This window comes from Castor canadensis, chromosome 15 (assembly GCF_047511655.1).
Source record: "Castor canadensis chromosome 15, mCasCan1.hap1v2, whole genome shotgun sequence".
In the NCBI taxonomy this organism is placed as follows: Eukaryota; Metazoa; Chordata; class Mammalia; order Rodentia; family Castoridae; genus Castor; species Castor canadensis.
In genome coordinates this window covers 101,302,281-101,324,550 of record NC_133400.1, presented here as the reverse complement: position 1 = coordinate 101,324,550, position 22,270 = coordinate 101,302,281, and the positions used below count along the sequence as shown (strand labels likewise).

General features: G+C 49.6%; 1 long non-coding RNA gene across 1 annotated transcript; it reads left to right on the top strand.

Annotated features, from left to right (window-relative positions):
* The first annotated feature begins 263 nt into the window (after nt 1-263).
* LOC141417320 (uncharacterized) lies at nt 264-3,789 on the top strand. The gene is made up of 3 exons (XR_012441844.1): nt 264-380; nt 533-629; nt 2,490-3,789. It is a non-coding gene; the product is annotated as an uncharacterized lncRNA (long non-coding RNA).
* Nucleotides 3,790-22,270: the final 18,481 nt, after the last annotated feature.

The window sequence follows — 22,270 nt, the reverse complement described above, 5'->3', positions numbered from 1 at the left end:
GTGGGAGGGAGGGAGGGCAAGAATGGGAAGCATTTTGGTGTGCCCTTCACACCCTGCATGGCATGAACTCCTTGCATTTCGTCTGTCAGTTTGCTGCCTTTACCATGCTAGTTAGGTGACAGAAGGTTTGGTTGTATGATGCGCAATAGGAAAAGAAGTCATTGCAAAGCCTTGGGGACTGAAATTGCCTCAGGGCACATTCCTTGACAGTGATGTGTGCAGAAGGGAGACTAGCCAAGACCGGCTAGTCTCCAGTGTCAGGACACACGACAGGGGGACAGAGCACACAACACCGACCTCACGATTTTAAGGGTGGGCTCTGCATTGTGGTATATATTCAGTGAGGTGAACATATTGGTATCAATAAATGACACCCCGAGGTGAGCGAAGATTGCTATGGAGTTCCTGTGGCTCTGGTTGGGACTATTTATGTAAAAAGCCAGAAGCAATAACGCAAAATCCCACCACATATTTTGACACCCATGGGGAGTGTCAGTGCCTGCTTTTATTTATTTACTTACTCATTTTGCAGTGCTGCGGATCAACCCGAGGCCTCGCACCTACTGGGCAAGCTTTCTACCACTGAGCTACACCCCTGCTTTTAAAGTCACACTTCTCAGGGGAAAGAGGTACTAACTTCTGAAAATATGTGTTTGCTTGTTTTTTTGGTTTTTTTTTTTCTTTTTTTAGGTACTGGAGTTTGAACTCAGGACCTACACCTTGAGCCACTCCACCAGCCCTTTTTGTGTTAGGTTTTTTCGAGATAGGGTCTCAAGAACTATTTGCCAGGGGCTGGCTTCGAACCTCGATCCTTCTGATCTCTGCCTCCTAAGTAGCTGGGATTTAAATATGTGGTTTTCATTTTCATCTGCTGAGATGCTCTCTTGGTCTGTTGGCGCTCCTAACAACACACCTAAGATTTGGTTATTAATAAACAACAGAATCTACGCCCACAGTTGTGAGGCTGGGATTTCAAGAGCGAGGTGCCTGGAGATTTGGCGGCTGCTAAGGGCCTTTTCTTTCTCACAGCGGGCCACAGGGAGGGCCTTCTACGTGAGCCGGGGCTCTCCCTTGAGCCTCTCTCAAAAGGACACTAGTCCATCCTTCAGGAGCTCTGCTCTTATGACTCAGTCACCTCTCAAAAGTCACGCAGGTGACAGAGCCCTGGTAAAGCACTGCTCCTGCAGTCATTCGAGGGGCTGTCCCCGTCCCCCGACAGCCAGCATACACCTCCAGCATGTCCCTTCTCCAGGTCACACAACCTTAAGCTCCAGAGCTGGTCTTCTGCCACAACCGGGTTTATATTGATTATATTCCCCTCCCCCGTTACACTTTCTATCCTTCTTCTGCCAAAAAACTTATTCTTGTGCAGTTGGATTTTTTTTAACCCTAAAAGCAGTACTTTAACTTATCCATGTCAAATTTTATCTTTCTATTGAACCTTTTGAATCCTTTCTGGGATTCTTAATCTATTTTAATAGCTATTCTTCCCAGAAATGGCTCATCCAAGGAGTCAATAATAATAACAAGCGGGAGCCACAGGCACCTGGCAAAATCCTTCATTTATTTTATTTATGTTTTTGGCAGCACTGGGGTTTGAACTCAGGGCCTCACGCTTGCTAGACAGGTGCTCTACCACTTGAGCCATTTCACCAACCCAGAATTTGTTTATGTTGACTGTAAGTTCAAGTAATATTTTGGTTGTGCTCAGTTAAATGTATTTTTAATTCTACCTGTTTAACTTTTTAAAATATGGCTGCTAAAAATCCATGATTACACATGAGACTTCCGCTTATGGCTCGCATTGCATTTCTGTTGAACAGCACTGGGCTTCAGTAAGTCCTGGGCCATGCACAAGGCAACAGAAAGCTTCTGGTGATGCGCACCTGTAATCCCAGCACTGGGGGAGGATGAAGAGTTCAAGGCCAACCTGGGCTACATAGTGAGACCCTGTCTCAAAAAGAAAAAAAATTAAAAAGCATTCGTGAACAACGTGATGGGGTGCAACAGACTTAAGTGGGACCATCCACAGAGCCAGGCCTTGAAGGAGTCAGAGTCAGGTCAGGGCTGACATGGGTGACGTAATGAGAACCTGAGGACCCTGCAGAGGCCAGGTGGCAACATCAGCCTTGAAGTCCAGGCTCAGGCTGCTGGCCTTGCTCCTGGGCAATGGGAAAGCGTGGGCTCAGGGACTTTCAGCACTGAGGTGCAGAACGGACATGGGGAGGGATGGGGGGCACAGGCCAGAGGAAGGACTGAGTGGCCAAGAAGCTAGGCGTGGAGTGTGGCTCAGCGGCAGGGCGCTGGCATGGTATGCAGGTAGCCATGGCTTCCATCCCTGCAACTGAAGGGAGAAAAGAGTCCTGTGCAGTCTGTGTCGGAGTCAAAGCCGTGAGCTGGGAGGGGCAAGGGAATGTTTCCAGAACATGGAGTACTCCGAGATTTGAGAATTGCCCTCAGTCTTTTTTTTCCTCTTCTCCTTTTTTCAGACCGAATGAGTGAGGGCGGAGAGATGAGTGGTCACCGAGACTGTCATGCAAAATAAAAGCTGTCCAGCTGCCAAGCATCCAACTGAAACAGCCTCTCAGTAGCTCCCTGCCCGGCAGCCAGGGTCCCCGAGAAGCTTCCGTCAGGACTTGGGCAAACCCTGTTGGATACCAGCTTCGAGGAAACTGAAAGAATGCCATCCCCCTCCCCTGCACTGCTCAGTGTTTAAAGGGGACAAAACTCCCTGCAGAGAAAGTGGAGGGAGGCTAAAGCCCCCGGCGCCCATTGGCCAGGACCCTGCACAAACAGGGCAGTGGGTTATAAATAGAACCAGGAGCAGTGGACAGAATTAATCCAGGCACAGTCATCAGAGTCTCACCCAACAGAGCGAGAGCAAATGGCTTTATTCAGCCCCATGGATCTCTAGAGAAAAGCCCATGAGGCAAAGAATGGCGTGGACAGCAAATAGGTCACTGCCCTTTTCATTCTGTTGGCGAACGGTTTAGTACCAAAGTTTAATTAATTACTTAAATGTATTCATTCACTCTGAGCAACTTTATTATAATTGCACACGACTCTTTTTCGGCACTGGGAGTTTGAACTCAGGCTCATAGGGCCTCACACTTGATAAGCAGGCACTCTTGCTGCTTGAGCCACTCCACCAGCCCTGAGAGTGACTGTTGAGGTAATGATCGGTCATCTATTCCAGAGACACTCAGGTCTACTATTTTGTTAGCTCTTTTCATTGTTACTTTTTAACCTATTTACCAACCATCTACTGTGTGCACCATGACCGTGCAGCGTGGCAGGGATGTGAACTCACCCTGAAGGGAGAAAACGGGCTAAATTTTCTGGTTACATATACATAACTGTGTTGGGTCTGGGGACCTAAAGGACAGATGAGTGAGTATCCCATCCCCCATGGAGAGCACCATGAGCCCTGCACCCTGAGGAGGAGATACGGGGTCTCGTAAATCTGCCACAGGACTGGCAAACAGAATGCTTTCAAGTTGTTTCCCCCCAGAAGGGGCAAACAGACCAGCTCATCAGAGAGCCCGTGCACACGAATCCACCAAGGAAAAACCCACCTAACCCTTACCCTGACACAGAGTTAAACCATCCGCAAAAGCCCCAGCCTTCACTGAGCAGGGAGCCACCAGTTTCCGGGCTCCTTTTCACTGCTTTAACTGTAGCCTCTTCTTTCTCTAATAAATCCAACTTTGCTGCCGACCTTGTTGACCCATGAGTCAATCAGCTACCTCACGAGCCAATTCTTTGGCCTGTGAAGGTAAGAACCCTCGACACCAGCCCACAACAACTGGTTATGACTAAAGTGAGGGCACATGCCAAAATCTGTGACCTCAAGATGGATACTTGTGCACTTTTGTGGTCATTGGTGGGCGTTGACAGAATAGTGACTATTTTGAGTCACTATTTTGAGTCCCAGTTCCCTGCTGGGATGGGATAAGATGACACTCTCCCTTGAGTGGTCTGAGAAGACATACATAGTCCCGGCTGGAGGAGTGGCTCCAGAGGAAGAGCGCCTGCCTAGCAAGCATGAGGCCCTGGCCTGAGTTCAAACCCCAATACCACCAAGAAAAAAGACTACTCCAAAAGATCCCAAGTTCTTGTGTCACCTGAACAGAGACCTGGACAGAGGCAAATTACAACACAGTAACAAAACTTTATTGAAAGAAAGAGGAAGAGGAAACACCACGAGGGAAGCGGTGGCTCTGCCAGGTGGCATGGAAACCTTGGTTTCTTTGTTTCAGCCAATTTGTAAATGTAAGGTGGGAAAAATCTGGGCAGCCCTTAGGGAGGGGCGAGGGTGGCTGGCAGGTTTAAGTAACACAGCGTTGTCACATAACAAGGGGCGTCTGCTCGTGTGCTTGTGCTAATTTTCGACCTTTAATTGTATGTATGAGATGTGAGCAGTGTTCATGAGGTCCTAAGCACAGGACTGGGCCAGGGAGGTCAGGCCTGGAAGCAGGCCTTTTCAACAAGCAAGGCAGACCCAAAGGGGCCCCTTTTGATGCTGTCTTGATGGCATCTTGACAGCTTAGAGAGCAACTGCTGCTCTAGACATGGTTCATGCCTTCTGGAGGAGTAGGCATCTGTCTGTGTGCGAGAGGTCCCATGCTGGGCCATTTCCCTTTGCCTGCCTCACCTCCTGTTTCAACCCACAGAGGGTTTTATCCAGTGTCCTTTCAGCTACGTAGAGCCACGCTCCCACTCCCATTTTGTACCGTGTGCTGGTGATTTCACTGCTTAAAATGCTCCCCAAATGTCACGCTGAAGTGATGTCTGCTGTAACCCTGGCACAGGTTAGAGGAGCGTCCTCAGCCCCGTAAGTTAATGTCACTCAATCAGCTGTGTGTTTTAGAGAAGACGCATTTTCACAGAAACTCACACGAATCAGGGTTATGTGTAGATGGACTGACAAAACGCTGTGACTGGAGGCTTGAGGAACCTAACTTGGGTTAGGTGAGGCTTAGTCCTCACTAATTTGGTGTTTCCAGCAACTGATAAGGTGTAAGGTGTTAAAAGCAAACAATATTTTCAGAAGACCTTGGTTCCAGCATGGAGGAAGCCAAGCAGAACGCAGGGCTGTAAACGGGGTTTATTAAAAGTTAGGGAAAGGGAAACACAAAGGGAGCATGGTGGGTGCAGGTGGAGCCCACCAGCAGAAAGAGCGAGCTTTTCTTTTTCAGGTGCCTTTAAAACCTACACTATCCCGTGGGGAGGGCAGACCCAGGAGATCCCCACCCACTAATCGGTGAGTGGGGAGGGTTATGGGCTGTGTCCAGACAGGTGCAGGCGGTCTGGGCCATCCCTGGGCAACCTACATGAGCCCCAAACTTTTCCAACTCTAGCCTGTCTCAAGGGAAGAGAGGTCAAGGCTGAACCCAGGATTCTGTTTCAGGCAGCAAGGTGGCCATACTGATTCTCCGAAGAGAAGGAACTGGGTTCGAAGGAGAACGTGAAGAACTCTGCTGGACACAGGTTGAGTTTTGAGGTACAGTGGAGCCTCCAGAAGTCCACAGGCAGATAGACATGAGCCCCCAGAGTGACTCCCACAGTCGGTGAGGTGGAAGCACCCCTCTGGGCCCTTCTGGTGGTATCTGTCAATCACATAATCCTGAGGCCACTTGAGTCCAACAGAGGCCAACCCTGCCCACCGGGTCTCCTGTCCACGCCCGAGGACGTGGTCCCGTCTCTTCATCACACCCTCAGCCAACCTCCTCCAGCCCTGGTTCCTTCAGGCTGCATGTGCCTACTAGGTGGCCATGAGCACAGGGCTGGGAGTCCAGGTCCTGCTCTGTGTCCCCTGTCTGTGTGTTCTGCAAGCTGATCTCTCCAGCTGCAGCTGAAGCAGGATAGCTAGATGAGGAGGCAGGGAAATTATATTTTATTCAACATTTAAAGGGTCAGACGCTGACACTGGAGCCAGGAAGAAAAGGCTGGAGAGCCAGAGAGCTTGGCCTCCTCTTATCTCCTTTTAGAAGCTAAGTTACAGAAACTGGGGGACACAGAGAGCTCCCTGCTTCTGCTTTCCTCTTTGAGACGTTAGGGAGCTGCAAGCATCCTCAGATGGGTGGAGAATAATCATGTCTAGGAAGGGGACGTTTTACAGCATCCAGTTGTCTCTGATTTAGGGTGTGATTTAGAGGGTGACCCCTCCTGTCAGCCCTCTCAGCCACCCTTAGCCATTACTTAATTCTCCCAGCTTTCCACCATAAAATGAAGAGTTGGGGACTGCCATTTTGAGTCTTTGCTCCCATTTTCTGTGTGGGGAACAGGAAATGTTTCTGTTTTGCTCCCCCACTCCTTGTCTATACCTTGTTTACTACAATAAATCCTTACTAAAGCTTTCACCTGTGAGACTCCTTGTTGTGAGATACCTTAAAATGCTTTTCAAAGTTTGTGGATCTCAAGGACCTGTGATTTTTTTCATGGCAACTGGGAAGCTGTGGGAGCCCCCTCATCCGTCCTTTAGTGACAGGACGACGCTGACTTCCACACTGCTTGCAGCACTCTCCATGCCCTGGCTTTGTGCCCGGTCTGTGCCCTGATTTTTTGCAGGGTCCCCTTTGCCTTGGGGATCTGCTCCATGTCTGGCCTGGCCAGCTTGGTACCTGGGCCCCACGGGAGAGTCACAGAGCTGTCCTGGGTGTTAGGCAATCTTGCAGGTAGATGCTCCTGGAGACAGTGGCCCTGGGGAGGTGAGTCTGTTCATTGTTCTCAGAACCTCGTCTCCCAAGTAGCACTGCTGAGTGGCACAGTTTGTATGTCACTCATGGCTGCTGCAGACTTGTCACAGCAGCCAGCAGCAGCGTCACCGGGCAGGGCATCTCGAAAGGCTCTGGGCAGAAGACTCCGAGGCACTTGGTTCTCGAGTGAGAAGAATCCATGAGGATGAGAAAATGTAGTAAAGTTGATTGAAGGTGAGGGGAAGGTCCAGGCCAAGGAGGACAGACGCACACACAGCCTGTGTGAATTGAAAGGCAAACGACAAAAGTTCGGGCGGCCTTTGCAGAATGGGCCAGGGTGTTTGACAGGTTCGATTGACAAGGTCTTATCATACAACACAGGACTCTCTGCCCGTGCTCTTATGCTAGGTCTCAGGTATTTTAATGACATGTATGAATCATGTATGAAGTGTGATCAATATTCATGTTTTAAGCAGAGGGCTTTTACCTGAAATTCCAGGACAGAATTTTCCCAAGGCTTCCTGTCTTGCAACTGCTAAGACTTTACCACTGAAAAGCAATTCACAACTGTGAAGGATATCATCGGGTTGAGAGAGGAGGGGTCTAACAGAAGTGCACTGGGCAAAGTTACCTGCCCCTCAAAGTCCTATGGCTTCTTTCCATATGTCCCAGCCTGCAGGTGGGGCTTTTGGGCAGCTGAGAGGAAGAGGTGACATCATGGCTGCAGAGTGCTGGCTTGGCCAGAGTGTGGCAATCAGGATTCTCTTCATCTTTCAGCTCACAGCCCATTTCTACCTTTGGGTAGCAGGTCTAGAGAAAGTTCCACAGAGCAGGGACCTGGATGTCTTCCTCTGCTGGAGCCCTAGGGCCAGATGAAAATCTAGCACATAGTAGGCACTCAGTGATTATCGGTTGATTAAATCAACCCTCTATTTTTCTCTGTAATTCTTTCAGGTGTCTTAAGAGACACCAAGAGTGTGTCGTGTGCATCCTATGCTCAGTAAAGTTCTAAGTAGAGCATCAGCTGTCCTGTTCTGGAGATAAAGGTTCTACCTTTGGGTTTTGTTTGGAGTCTTCCACCTCTGGCCATGCTGGGGCCACTGGTACCAGAGAGGATCTTGGCAGCCAGCACTAGAGAGATGGACAAAACACAGGAACAGCCATTCTCAGATATGGGATGGGGCGACAGGGATCCCTGGGGTTGCTGGGACAAGTAAGGGGAGTGCCAGCCTTGCTAATCTGTCTGGAGACACTCCTGCAACACAGGCAGAGCAGGGAGGGCTTTGCCTGGGCCCTGAGATTGTGTGGACAGAGCACAGAGAGGAGAGAGCCACCCAGAGGGACTCCAGAGGCTGCACCTGTCATGGTAGCCTTTGCTGGACACCTCCCTGTGCTCACCTGGGGTGTGAGGCAGGGCCACCACTGAGGAGCCCCCACTGAACAACTGTCGGAGCCCATGGGGCCAGGAGTCCTGAGTTCCCACCAGGCAGAGGAGAGACTGGGCAAACTGAGCACATGCAGCAGAGAGCTAGTTTACTTCTGAGCAGGGCCCAGCCCGCCCTGTGCAAAGGTGTGCGTTGGATTTAAATAGCCTGATTTCCCAAGAATTGGTTTACCTTTCCAGTCCATGGAAAACCCTCTTTCTATTTCTCCTGTGTGTAAATACGCAGCTTAAATATTTTCCATGTGCTCAGATCCCTTGGATATTGTGACACCATCAGACATAAAGTGAGCAGTTTACATATTTTTTAAGAAAAACTGACAAAATTAGAGTTTAACATCAGAAGAATACTTTCAAAAACTTTTTATGTATGTAGTAGCACCACATACATCTTACTTAGATTCACCCCCCATCATTCTCCCTCATTCTTCTATTTTCATACACAAATACAGAATGATATGGTGAATACACCACATTCACTCTCCTTTTTTTCTTTCTTTTTTCTCTGTTTGGCTGTACTGGGCTTTGAACTCAGGACCTACACCTTGAGCCACTCCAGCAGCCCTTTTTTGTGATGGGTGTTTTCGAGATAGGGTCTCACAAACTATTTGCCTGGGTTTGCTTCAAACTGTGATCCTCCTGGTCTCTGCCTCCTGACAGCCAGGATTACAGGCGTGAGGCACGGTGCCCGGCTGTATTTGCTCTCTTTCACCCTCTCCATTTACCCTTCCACCTCTCACTGGTACCCACCCCCAACAGGACCTGTTTTACCTTCCTGTCCTTCATTTTTTTTAGTGTATATAGATTGTTCAAGGGGGCTTTGCCTTGGTATTTCATACACTATCTATCCTGCTTTAATCAGGTTAACTTCTCTGTTAACCAATTCTTGGGAAATCGCCCTGCTCCCCATCACTCAGCAGCTGACAGTGTATTTCTCTGTACTAGCTTCATACACAGACTACATGCTTTCTTTTTAAAATACATAACATTTTAATAAAAGTTAAATGTTTATTTTTTGGAGTATCAATTACAGACATCACAAAGAAGGGAAGAGAGACTGTGAGATGCCTCCACTCCTTCACTGCGCCTCCCGTACAGAGCGCTTTCCCACACATTGTCTTGTGTGGTCATCACACTAATTGAGCTGCTGGAGTGCTCATTTTTATCCTCACCCTACAGGAGAAATTGAGCGGCTGCCTAAGGACACATGGCTTAATGGCTAGGAAGCCAGATCTGGGACTAGACACCCTGTCTGCAGAAGCTTCTGTGCCCTGGGAGCCGCAGTTCCCAAGGGAGGCACCCCAGACGGACCTCACTTAGCTTTTCCAACCAAGTGCAAGGAGGCAAGGAAAATCTGCCCACTGTGACCAGCAAGCAAATGCTTTAGACTTAACCAGTTCAGGAAAACCTTCAGGACAGAAAAGAGCAATGCATTCAGAATACGCCATCGCTCCACAGTCAAGCAGTGCGTGGGATCTGTGGCATTTCACGTAGGCAGTTTCTGGGGGTAAGGAGGATGCCACACAAACGAGTCAAGCCAGGTGTGTTAGTGCATACCTGTAATCCCAGCACTCAGGAGGCTGGGGCAGGAGAGTGTGAACTCAAGGCCAACTTGGGCTACTTAGTGAGACCCTGTCTGGATGCAACTAACTAATAAAAACCAAAAAACCCAATCCAGTAGGTCAAGAATTGGTCAAGGGTATAGCTCAGTGGTATAGTGCCTACCTAGCATGCACGAGGTCCTGGGATCCACCCCCAGTACCAAAAATTAACTAGCTAGTTAACTGATAATAATTCCACTGGGATAATTTGGGTGCACCTATGTAAATGATGGAGGCGTTTCCTAAAACTTAAATGGTCATTTTGGAAATTCAAGGGGTACAAGAACCCGCCATTTCCCAAATCGGCTTTATTGATTGGCTGGTTGATAGCTCTTCAAGCCATTCCTTCATTTTTACCTTGGCATTCCTGGCCTCTGAAAGGGTCATGGGGAATTCTGGTCATCCCAGCTCCTTCCCAGACTGTGGCTTTGGTGTTTAGTTACTCCGAACCTAAAATACATTCTCGAAGGTGAGGTCATCCTATCAGCCAGAGGAAGTCGAGTTCACAAAGGCAGCAAAAAGCAAGTCTGTGCCTCCTCCTCCTCACCTCTCGGCACCTTGGTTTTTTAGAGCGTTTCCTCGTCCTCGTGGAGGCAAATGGCAGCATTTCCCAGAGGCCCAACATCTACTGGCAAAGCGAGCCGTGGGGGAGAAAGCCCAGGCTGGCACCAGAAGAACACCTGTGCCCCAGCTCGGGGACCCTGAGCTCCATCACCGGACTTCAATCCATCCGTCATCGACCATTTTTAACTGAGGCTTCTGTAAGACCAGAAGCCTCCTCGTCTGCAGAACATTCAAAATCACAGACTGGCGGAGGGGCTCCAGAGGTAGAGCACCTGCCTAGCCAGTGTGAGGCCCTGAGTTCAAGCCCCAGTGCCACAGGAAAAAAAATCAGAGTCACTACCTTAATTCACACACACACACAAAGTGCTACCCACCCTCTCTGTTCCTTAAAGCTCTCATCCTGAGATGAAGCAGGCTCCGTGAGAACAGGCCACTTCTGACAGACGTGGTCATACCATGGGATCATGTTCCAGAGATAAAATGAATTTGCTATGGGATGTTTTCCTGTTTTAGTCTTCAGACATGGCCCACTGACCAAGGAGATGTTTGTCTGAAGCTCTCGCCATCTACGCATTGCATACGCCAGCCCTGGCAGAAGCCAGAGAGTGGTGGGGAATGCGAGAGCCCAGAGTCCAAAGCACCACAAAGGGAAGGAAAATATGAGCCAGGAAATAGCAGGATTCCACGGGAGATAAGCATGCTTGCTGAGACATGTTGTGTATTTCTGATGAAGACAAAGATCAGAGCCAGGCGCGGTGGTGCACGCCTGTAGACCCTGAACTCGGGAGGCTGAGGTTGGAGGATGGGGAGCTCAGGCCAGACTGGGCTGCAAGAGAGACCCTGTCTCAAAATGATAACAAGAAAAAGAAAAAAGTTCAGTATGAAGGACCAGTACGTGTAAATGAGACCTAAAACCAGGAACAGTTAGAGAACTCATACTTCCTAATTTCTTACTGATACAAAAGCTTGAGCTTATTTACGGCGTGTGGTGGAGTAACTCACTACATGTGAATCAGAAGTCCATTTACTTCCCTGCCCATCGGAGGTTTTGACAGGGAGGCAGGAGTGCTGCCTGGACTGGTTCAAACCATGGACACTGATATTTGTTTCCTCTGAATGTCTTGCAAGTACTGGGTTTTGTCCTCTTTTAGCTTCTGGCTTGACAGGATATTGTGGAGTTTAGATAGAGTTTAGAGAAATCCCGATGAACCTTAATTGTTTTAGCTCTCAATCCTGTCTCTGCTTCTTTAAAGTTTTTTTCTTTTCTTGGGCTAAGCCCAAGAGCAGAGTATTTACCTAGCATGTGTGAGGCCCTGGGTTCAATCCCCAGACCATCTGCAAAGAAAATAAAAAGGTTGTTTTGGGGTCAGGCACACACCTGTAATCCCAGGTGCTTGGGAGGTGGAGAATGGAAGGATTGCAGCTCAAGAGGCTGACCTGAGCAAAAAGTTACTGAGTCTCCATTTTAACTAATAAGTGTGGTGATGCACACCTGTCATCCCTGGTATGTGAGAGGAAAACACAAGAGGATCACTGTCTGAAACAAGGCAGGGCAAAAATGCCAGTCCCTATCTGAAAAATAACTAAAGCAAAAAGAGCGGGCGGCATGGCTAAAGTGGTAGAGCAAAGTCCTGAGTTCAAACCCCAGTCCTATAAAAAAAGAAAAAGTATTCTTTATGTCTTCAGTTTGGGCTTGATTTGGAGAGCAGGGTAACAGATGTGGGTAGGAGTCCTCAGGATCAGAGAGCCGTTCGTTTGTTTTTGTTTCTTGTTACTGGTTTTGATTTTTAGAGACAGGGCTGGCCTTGAACTCTGGATAGTCCTGCCTCTGCCTCTTGAATGCTGGGATTACAGGAGTGAGCAACATGCCCAGCTTTCAAGGAAAAGGCCTTCAGGAGAACAAGAACCCCTTCTGTGAACTCAGTACTATGGTGTCATGAGGAAGGAGGAAAAACTGCCCCTTGGGTAGAAGCCTGGAATGGAGGTGTGGCTCGAATGGTGGAGCACAAAGCTCTGAGCTCAAACACCAGTCCCCCTTTCCCTTTTCCCCACCCCTCAAAAAATAGGTCTGAGGGTCTGTTGCTACTGGGATATCAAGAATTTGGAGGATGAGCAGAAGTCTACCACCTGACTGGCTTGTCACCTCCCAGGGAAAATTCACATCTGTGCTAGGGTTTTGGGTTGATTTGTGGCAACGGAGTTGCTTACAATTTGCAAGCTTCTGTATTATTTATAGAGTTTCCTCTTTTGAGTCTCAGGGTAAAATAGGAAACTGAAGCACTTAGTTGACGCTCCATACTTCACTTTACCCTCTTTACTTCCTTACTAGTGCAGACAATTATTTTTGGGTTTCTGGCTTAGTGTGTGTGCGGTGCTGGAGTTGGAGCACAGACCCTATGGGTGCTAGCAATTGGTTTCTAGTGTCCCTTCTGTAAGTGTCTCTCCCAACAGTTTCCTTCCTTGGTAATTAATGACTTGGGGACATCTGGCTACTTTACTCATAACACCAGGGGTTGAGTAACTCTTTTCTGCAAAGGGGCAGACACTGGGCACTTTGAATGTGGAGGTCACATGCCTCCATTACAGACATTCAGCCGTGGTGTTGTGAAAGTAGCTGTGTACCGTGTGTAAGTGAACGACGATGACAGTGTCTGTGTTCCAACAAAACCTTATGTGCAAAAACAGGCAAAGGGCCAGAGTTGGGCCTTGGGCTATAGTTTGCAGAATCTTTGTAAGATCATCCACTTATTCTGAATCTTTTTCTGTCTTTTGAAGTGGTTGGTGAGGAACTAGAGTTCTGGTCATGAGATTTCTTTCTTCATTTTTGCTTGGACATTAAATTCTCTATTTCTGGATTGACACCAGTTATAAAAATTGGGAGGAATATTGATTTTATATGTTACTACTTGGCTGAATTTGTTTATTTGTTCTAACAGTGCATGCGTGTGTGTGCACACGTGTAATCTTTAGATTTTCTACGTATAAGATCATGCCATCTGTGAGCAGAGCTAATTGTACTTCTTTTCCAATTTGGACTCTTTCTATTTCTTTTTCTTGCCTAATTGCTCTGGCTGGAACTCTTGTTGAGCAGAAGAAGTGAAAGCGGCCTCCTTGCCTCTTCCCCCACAAGCCTACAGAACAGGTTTCAATCCTTCAGTCAGCATCTAAAGCCGTGTTCATACTCCAGATCTCAGCCATCCAGCTACAAACCCATCTAGCCACAGTGCCTGGAGGTGGAAGGTTGGAGAGGCAATCTGGTTCTCCCAGAACCAGACTGCCATGGAGATTGGGAGTGATTAAGTCTTGGAGGGGGGTGAATGGGATTAGTGCCCTTAGAGGAGAAGAGGGTGGGAGCTAACTCACTCTTTCTGCCACCAGAGAGGACTTAACAGAACCTAGCCATGCAGTCTCCTGGTCTCAAACCTCCAACCCCAGCACAGGCAGAAATAAATCCTGTTGTTTATAAGTCAGCCAGTCTAATTGTAATTGGTATTTGCTGACAGCAGCTGGAACTAATTCATTGAGGGATGAATTGCGCATCATTGTAAGTGTACAATTCAGTGACTTTTAGTAAATTGGCAGTTATTCAATTTTAGAATATCACCTCTCTGGGGAGACCGCTCTTATCCACATGGGGTCACCCCCTCTCCCCTCTCCCAGTCACAGACAACCAGGAACCCACTGCCTGCCTGTCTCTGAACATGTCACAGAAGTGGTATCAGAGAACTCTTTCACCTAACATTTGTTGCGGTTCATTTCATAAGGTTTTGATGAGTGACCCAGGACAAGGTTTGTCTAAAGGACGCAGGTCTAAGGAGACTTCTGAGCCTGTCAGTCCTCAGGGCCGGATTGAGGAGTGGACTAAGGGGCCTCACCTGGCCTCCTCCCCGTGGACTTTCTTATTGACATAGGACAAATATGAAAGGCAGAGACAGCAGGAGTGACGAGGCAGAGTCCCACAAAGAGAAAGTTTTGCAAATCTAAGCAGATGGCCAAAAGCTTCCTAAAAAGGGTTTTTTCCTGTTAGGAAACAAAATAAACTCAGTATTTGTGGAACTTAACAAAAAGAAACCAGAGCCAATTTTATCTGCAATGTAAGTGCTGAGTAAATGTTGACAATTATCATTTATTTCTCCACTCTGCACATATCAATGCCTACAATCTAGAAGGCTCAGGGCCAGGAGTTCGTGTGCAAGACATAAAACCAGGTGAAGCAAGGCAGGGGAGACAGTGAATAAACAAACCCGTGCAGTTGGGTGCCTTCCGAGGTAGGTGGAAGGGAGACACTGTTGGGCTGGGGACATGGCTCAAGTGGTAGAGCCCGCTTATGACAAGCCTAAGGCCCTGGGTTCAATCTCCAGTATGGCGAGAAAAAAAAAAAAGGAAACCACCAGAATGAGGAGAGCTCATGTGGGGAGACCAGAGGCTCCCTGGAAGATGGTCTCCATGCTGGCCCTGAAGAAGGAGCAGGGAGAGGAGGGACTGTCCCACATGGTGAAGGGGCAGAGAGCCCAGGAGATTGGCTCATGATGGGCACTTCATGGAGCTCACCTCGTGAAGACGAGGAAGGCTGGGAGACCAGGCTAGCCATGGGAACAGAGAGGTGACGGGCAGGCCTGCGTACAGTGCCTGGAATCTGAGGGCCATGGAAACATCATACCGGTCAGAGGTACTGTATCCCAGACTCTGCTCTGGATACTTGCTTAGTTATCTTACTAAGTCACCCCATGAAGTAGACATTGTTTCCTTACATTGAGATGAGGAAAAAGGCATGTGCAGAGCAAGTGCCTTGCCCAAAGCCACAGAGGTAAGCTGCAGAACTGGGACTGACATCCAGACCTTAATGAGCTCTTGGTCCTCACCTGATACTGCCCGCATCAGGTAGTTCTTGGGATCCAAGGAGAGCCATAAGAGCACAGTTTAGGACGGAGCAGTGAGGAAGGAGAGACAGCCCACGGCAGGAGGATCTCAGGAACTGGGGAGTGTGAGGGATGAGAAAAGGGGAGAGTAAACAACTTCAAGACTCCTGCAGGCACTCAGGAGGCAGCAATCAGGAGGTTCACAGTTGGAAGCCAGCCCAGGCAAATAGTTTGTGAGACCCTATCTTGAAAAACCCTATCACAAAAAGTTGGACTGGTGGAATAGCTCAAGGTGAAGGCCCTGAGTTCAACCCCAGAACTGGGTGGTAAGTGGATGACAACAGAGTTACTTGAATGTGAACTGTACAGGTGGAGCAGAGCTCGTTTTGGAAAAAGATAATGGATGGCCACATTGACTCAAATGGCCTGTGAGAACACTCAGTGGAAAAGTGCCCTACTCAGAAACTTCTAGGGTCTGAGCTCAGAGAGTCACTCTGGAGAACAAGGCAGGGAAGATGTGAGCTTGGCTGTGGGAAGTGAAGCAAGGTGGGATGCATGCAGTGAGGGAGTGAGGGGAGGAGGCTGGAGGTGGCAACCTGCATCAAGGCAGAGGATTTGGGGTCATGATTTCCTAGACCAGAGATTAAGGAACTGACCCTTCCTTAGCTTGTGCAGGGGGAGTCAATGAGGTCAGGGGGTTCTCACTTCACAGAGGGGCACACAAGAAGCTCTCAGGTTGCTGAGTGTGGTGGTGCATGCTGTAATCCCAGCACTTGGGAGGTAGAGGTAGGAAGACTGGGCGTTCCAGGCCAGTCTGGGCTCCATATTTAGACCTTGTCTCAAAAGAGAGAAAGAGAGAAAGGAAGGAAGGAAGGAAGAATTCTCATGTCTAGTGAACACTCACAATGCTACCTTTTATGGCTCTCACATTCAGCCTTTGTTCCCAAGCTTTTGTGAAGCTAAATAGAACCGTCTCACAGGGGAAAATGAGCATCCCTGACGAGGGGGATGGGCTGGTCATGGACAGACGCCCGTTCAGAGCCACAAGTGCCACTTCTGGCCCACAGCCCGTTAAGTGGTATTCCCAGGATGCCTGTGGGAAGTCCTTGAGTGCTTAGGCACCCACTCATCCTTAGTCATCACTCCTGCACATTGACTTATGATGTCACATTGGGTCATTAAGTAGGCACAGATGAGAAAGTGCATCTCTTGGTTTCCTTCAGACAGAGTTTTCCATGATGCAGTACTAGGATAGCTGGTTCCCATTGAACAGACCAAAGAGCCCTCAGTTGCCCATGCAGAAGTGTGCAAATGGGGTGTGTTTTCAACACCCAAGGGTATTCTTCACATTAGGGAGGGCTAACATTGAAGGAATAGTGACATTTTTCACAAGTGAGGCTGAATTATGTCCCCCTCCCAAATTTATGTTCAAGTTCTGGCCCCCGTTTCCTCTGAAGGTGACTGTGTTTAGAGACTGGCTTTAGAGACATAATCAAGTTAAAATGAGATCATTGAAGTGGGCCTAGTCCCATCTCACTGGTGTCCTTAGAAAAAGAAGAAATTCAGACGGTCACGGATGGAAGACCATGTGAAAACAGAGAGAAGACACCATTTGCAAGCCAAGGGAAGAGGGCTCCAGAAGACCCAGCCCTGCCCACACCTCATCCTCAACTTCCAGCTGCCAGACTCCTGTGGTGGAAGCCACCCAGCCCTGACAAACGAATTCACTGACTAACCAATATCTGGTGTCTCTATGTGACTATCCCAATAGGTGACTGGAGATCTCCTGGGGCGGGGGGAGCACTTTGGCATGCACTGTTCTCATGGCGTAAGTGACACAGGTAGAGGTCAACTTAGAAATGGCTGCCTGAAGGCCTTGTGTGATGCAACAAACGCCCTACTTCCATCTGGGAGAAAGACAAGGCTGCTTTCAAGGGAAGGCAGGAAACAGCAACTTGAAACTCCACATAGGCAAAGGCCACAAATAAAAGCAGGTGTGTTTGCAGGACACCTTGCCTTCTTCTCACGTTTTCTTTGGTCAAAGCTTGGTAACCAGGCACCCTGATCTCAGCATGCCCTGCATAGGCAGTGGCTGCCAGTGGGAAAGGTGGCCATGAAGGCAGGAGGCCGGGAGGGGCAGGCGGGCCAGTGGGTGAGCAGCCAAGACGCTCACTGCTAGCTCTGTCCACAGGCCTTCCCTTGAAAAAAAATTCAGTTTCTCTAACCATTGTTGGCTGAAAGAGGACTCTGTTCATCCTCTGCCTGGGAGACTGAGGTCCTTTCAGAAGTAAGCAGGAAGGAAAGTTAATTTGAGGCTTTTCTCTCTTGAATTCATTTCCTACAGGAAAATCTAGTGCTTGATTTTAAAAAAAAGATGTATACAGGTGTGGATCTCTGCATTGTAAAATATTTTCTCATCTATATAGCTCGTAATTTGGACTAGTTTCTGTCTTCCTTTTTCTTCTTTTTCTACTTTCTTTCATCTCGATTCGCCTTTCCTCCCTCCTTCCTTTCTTTTCCATCCCTATTCCGATAGGCTGTGTGAGACCTATCTCGGTTAACTCCGATCTCACCTTTGGGCTCTGTGCAGAAGTGGGGTCCCCTAAAGCAGGGTAGAGTGTGATGAGGGACCCCAACGCATTGCCCTGGGCTTACCTGAGGCCCCAGAATCACGGACTGCTGAGGAGCTCAGGAGTTGGAAGGGTGGCCACCAAGGAACTCTGACCAAGCATCCCCTTTTTCCCACTCTTCAATTCCTTTGTCACCAGTTTATGTCCTGGGCACTTTCCTCTCCTAATCTAGGCCAATCTCTGACCTCTGAGGCTGTCTTGAACAGGACTTTGTCCTTGTCCCCACTAGGGGGAGTTCGCGATGTCCTGAACCCAGGCCAATCTCCCTATGGTGGGATTGGGATACCCAAAGCCGACTTAGAGTAGAGGCAAGGAAAGCACAGCAATGCCCCTCACAGACCACTCAGACACCCGGGTCAAGGCAACAACATTTATCCGCACTTTGAATGCACGCTTACAAGGTCCAAGAGGAATTCACGGCACAAGGTCAGTTGCCTCGCAGGGCACTGCAGCAGGCAAGGCTTGTGCTCCTCAGGACGGAGCCCACCAAGCAATCAGTTCGTTCAGGATGAGACTTGGCAGGCAGAGCCAGCGCCCCACAGGGGAGCCCCGCGAGCAGTCAGCAGTCTGCTCATTTGGGCTGAGATTGCTGGAAGCTCGGTCCACTGGGGAGGGAGAGCTATCACACGGCAGGGCCTCTCTTACTCGGGAGAGAGAGTCCCTCTGGCAAGGAGAGGTGCATGCAGGAGAGAGTCCCTTGATGCTAGTGTATGTTGCTGGTGAGCATCGGAGGACTTTGCTGTGCCCTCAGCAGGTGTCCTTTCTATGTGATTTTCTCCCCCTGGATGTTCCCCTCTGATGTCACTTAGTCCTCTGCTGATTGGTTACACCCAAAAGTAACCAATCAGCAGACTGGCACACTGGCACACTGGCACACTGCTCTAGACATCACGTCTTAGCATTTGGGTAGCCATACTGGACGCCATATTGGTTGCATGCCTTATCAGTCCTGTCCATATAGACGGTGTCCTGGTGTTGGCGACAGCTGTTTATCTACAGTCCAGAGTTCGGGTAGGTCACTGATTCTAAACTGCACTACAACCAAAGTTCAGACAAACTCTGCAGCTTGTTAAGTGAGGCTTTATGTTCTCTACAGAGGACAAAGCCTTCTACTTGGGGCCCAGGTCATTGCCTTTTCCAGTCTTCCCTGGGCCACTCTCAGGGGCCGTGGGGAGTCTCTGTTCCTCTGATATCCATGTTATAACCAGGTAAAGGGCCAGTTGTGGAGAAAAAGCCTCCAGGGATTACTCACCCCAAACTCTGTGAGGAATGGGTGGGCAAAGGTGAAATGTGTCACAAAGGTGAGTCCACAGGACCCAGGGAGGGACCTAGGAGGAAAGGGTGTCACCAGCTATTGTGCTAAGAACAAAGCTGACAGCTGGGTTTGCTATCAGCCTTGGGCAGGAGCTGGGCGGCACCCTGGAGGATGGGGGTGGGCAGTGACCAGCCAGAAAACAGCTCGACGATCTTGTCCATCTACTTGTGCTCAGAGGGCTGGGTCAAAGTGCACCTAAGGGGCCGAGGCCAGGGGCCACCAAGCTCTCCCTATTGGTGTCACTCAGCATAGGAAGCTGGAGAGCCCAGCGCTTGGAGTCTGTGTCAGCCATCCACACCTAGGACCAGAGAGCAGCGGTGGGAGGGTTTAGGAGGGAAAGCACAGAAGGTGCAACAGGTATGTGCCTGGGCGAGGGAGGCCAGCCTCTGCCAAACACCTGACCAGGAGCTGGGATCTTCGATGCTAGCACCGTCCTAACAGTTACGGCTACATCAAAAAAGAGGATGTTATCTGGTGCACAAGCTAGTGACCTTTAATCTTCAGGACAGGACACCAGTGCCAAACCAGTTGGATCTGCAACGGCTGACAGAGTGGGCAAATGAACTTCGATTTCATTATTAGTTAAGCTGCTTTGGTGGAAGCTTACAAAATCCAACGCAGGCAAGCGGGCAGGAGAGGACTGATGGAAAGTGCGGGGTCTAGGGTGTCTCCAACACCAACAACCAGTCTTCTGGTTTCCAGACACTAACAGAGTGTCCTACAACCCAGTTCAATCCTGACCCCATCCAGAGTTAGCAGCCTCATAGCTCAGACTCAGCCCCACCATCCATCCACCCAACAGACCAGCTGCTCCTTTCGGGTCTTTGCACTTCTGATCCAAGACTCCTGCTTGGGTTGGACAGCTTGCTGCACACCTCACTGAACTCAGGGATGCTGTGACCTGTTTATCTTAAAGGGTAGGATTCCCTAGGGCTCCGAGTCCCTCCAGGCAGGCCCATTCTGGCACTGGGATGTGCACATCAACCCAGCAGGGGGCAACTTGCACCCAGGATTTCAGTAGAGCCGGCCTCTAGCTCTGTCCCCTTCCTGGAGGCCCATCCCTCTAAACACTGGGTCTTGGTGAAGATCAGAGGGATCCTGAGGCTGTCTAGGAACCCCACCCTTATTAGCATAATCTCAGGGCCCAGTGATCAAAAGGCACTCATTATGAATAATGAGATATTCCCACCTCTCAGGAATTCCAAGGGCAAACAAAGGTCAAATATGTCTTCTGCTATGGCATTGTGGAGTCACACCAGAGCAAAGGGGAGAAGAAGCAAATGTGGAGCCTGGTGCTGGTGCTCACCGTCTGTTATTTTAGCTACTCAGGAGGCAGAGATCAGGAGGCTCCCAGTTCAAAACCAGGCAAATAGTTTGGGAGACCCTATCTTAAAAAAAAAAAATCACAGAAAAGGACTGTTGGAGTAGCTCAAGATGTAGGACTGAGTTCAAACCCCAGTACCGAAAAAAGGAGGAGTAGGAGGAGGAGGGAGGAGGAAGGAAGGAGAAAGGAGGAGGAGGAGGAAGAAGAGGAGAAGGAGGAGGTGTGGGCAATGGGCCCCAGGAGGACGGCAGAAGGCTCCCAGCCTCTCTCTGCAGGATGTGAGAAGGCAGGCCTTTGCCTCCGCCTCCTCACTCGCCATGGCAGTCTGAAACCATGTAGGGCAAAGGCCTCCAGCCTCCAGGGGCCATCGGAGTCCTGAGGGAGAGGCCAGGTAGGAAACAGTCGTTAAGGTCCACAAATCCCATACATCCAGGAGGAGATGGAGGCAGGGCTGCCTGGCAGTGCGCACGCTGAGTAGCTGCCCCCGTTAGCTCCAAGTCTCCTGGACAGGGGTCCCGACCCGTGCCCCGCAGGCTGGCTGGGCAGGGCGGCGGCCCGGGTGCTTTTCCTTGTAGGATGGCGGGTCTCGCCCGGCTGCGTGAGCGCCAGCGGGCAGAGCAGGTGCGCGTGGGCGCCCCCTGCCGGGCCTCGTGGGCGCCACCGCGCACCCGTGCGGGGTCTGCACTGCACCAGCGCAGCCACAATGGCCGAGGGACCTGGCCCGGCAGCAGGCGAACAGGACGTGGGCACGGTCTGATCCTGCCCTGCCCCTTCACAACACGTTATCAACCGCTCCTTGGGTTTTGCAGTTAATTCATTCCTTGCTTTTCCGGCTGGAAATGCTTGATTGACTGTTCTGGAAATGAGCGGAGAATTTGAGGTCGAAGCTGTTCGGCTCCTGATAGGTGTCACGGTTGCACCGCTTGTGAAACCCCAGGCTGACCCCGAGACAGAGAGAAGAGTATCCACGGCCCCACAATCGCACGTGTAGCTGCCAAAATGAAACAAAGTATCTCAGGGAAATCATTTACCAGTTCACCTTGGCTGGGGCTGCGGCTCGGTGCATGCAGGAGGCCCTGGGTCAGGGCTGGGCGGGGACAACTTAGGTCACAATGTGTGGGTTAATAGCTGAGTGTTTCTGGAAATTAAGTCCCCAGTTATTGATCACCTTTAAAATACAGCAGAACCAAGTGTGGTGGCATATACCTGAAACGGGGGAGAGGGGTGAAAGCCAGCCTGGCTATGTAGCAGGACCCTTCCTCAAAAATAAATAAATAAATGTAAACAAATAGACAAATAAAATAAAATAAAGGCAGTTAGCTAAGTGTGGTGGCACGTGCCTGTAAATCCAGCACTCAGAAGTCTGAGGTAGGAAGATCATGGGTTCAAGGCCAGCCTGGGCTACATGAGAGACCCTGTCTCAAAAAAAAAACTGCTGGATGCTGGTGGCTCACACCTGTTATCCTAGCCACTCAGGAGGCAGAGATCAGGAGGACTGTGGTTTGAAGCCAGCCCCAGCAAATAGTTCAACCCTATCTCAAAAAATGACTAACACAAAAAGGGCTGGTGGAGTTGAGGCAGGCTAGAAGTAGGAAGTCTGGGGCTCAAGCAGATTGCCTGGCAATTGCCCAGACCACCCTCACCTGTCTGGGAACCGCCCATGCCCCCCCCCACTCGTTCATTATTGGCTGGGAATCTCCTCCTTCTCCCCTTCCCATAGGTTACCCTAGGTTTTAAAAGCACCTGAAAGGGAGAGACATGCTCTCTCAGCTTCTGGCTTCCACCTGGGCCCCACCACGCCTCCCTTTGTGTTTCTGTTCCCTAACTTTTAATAAACT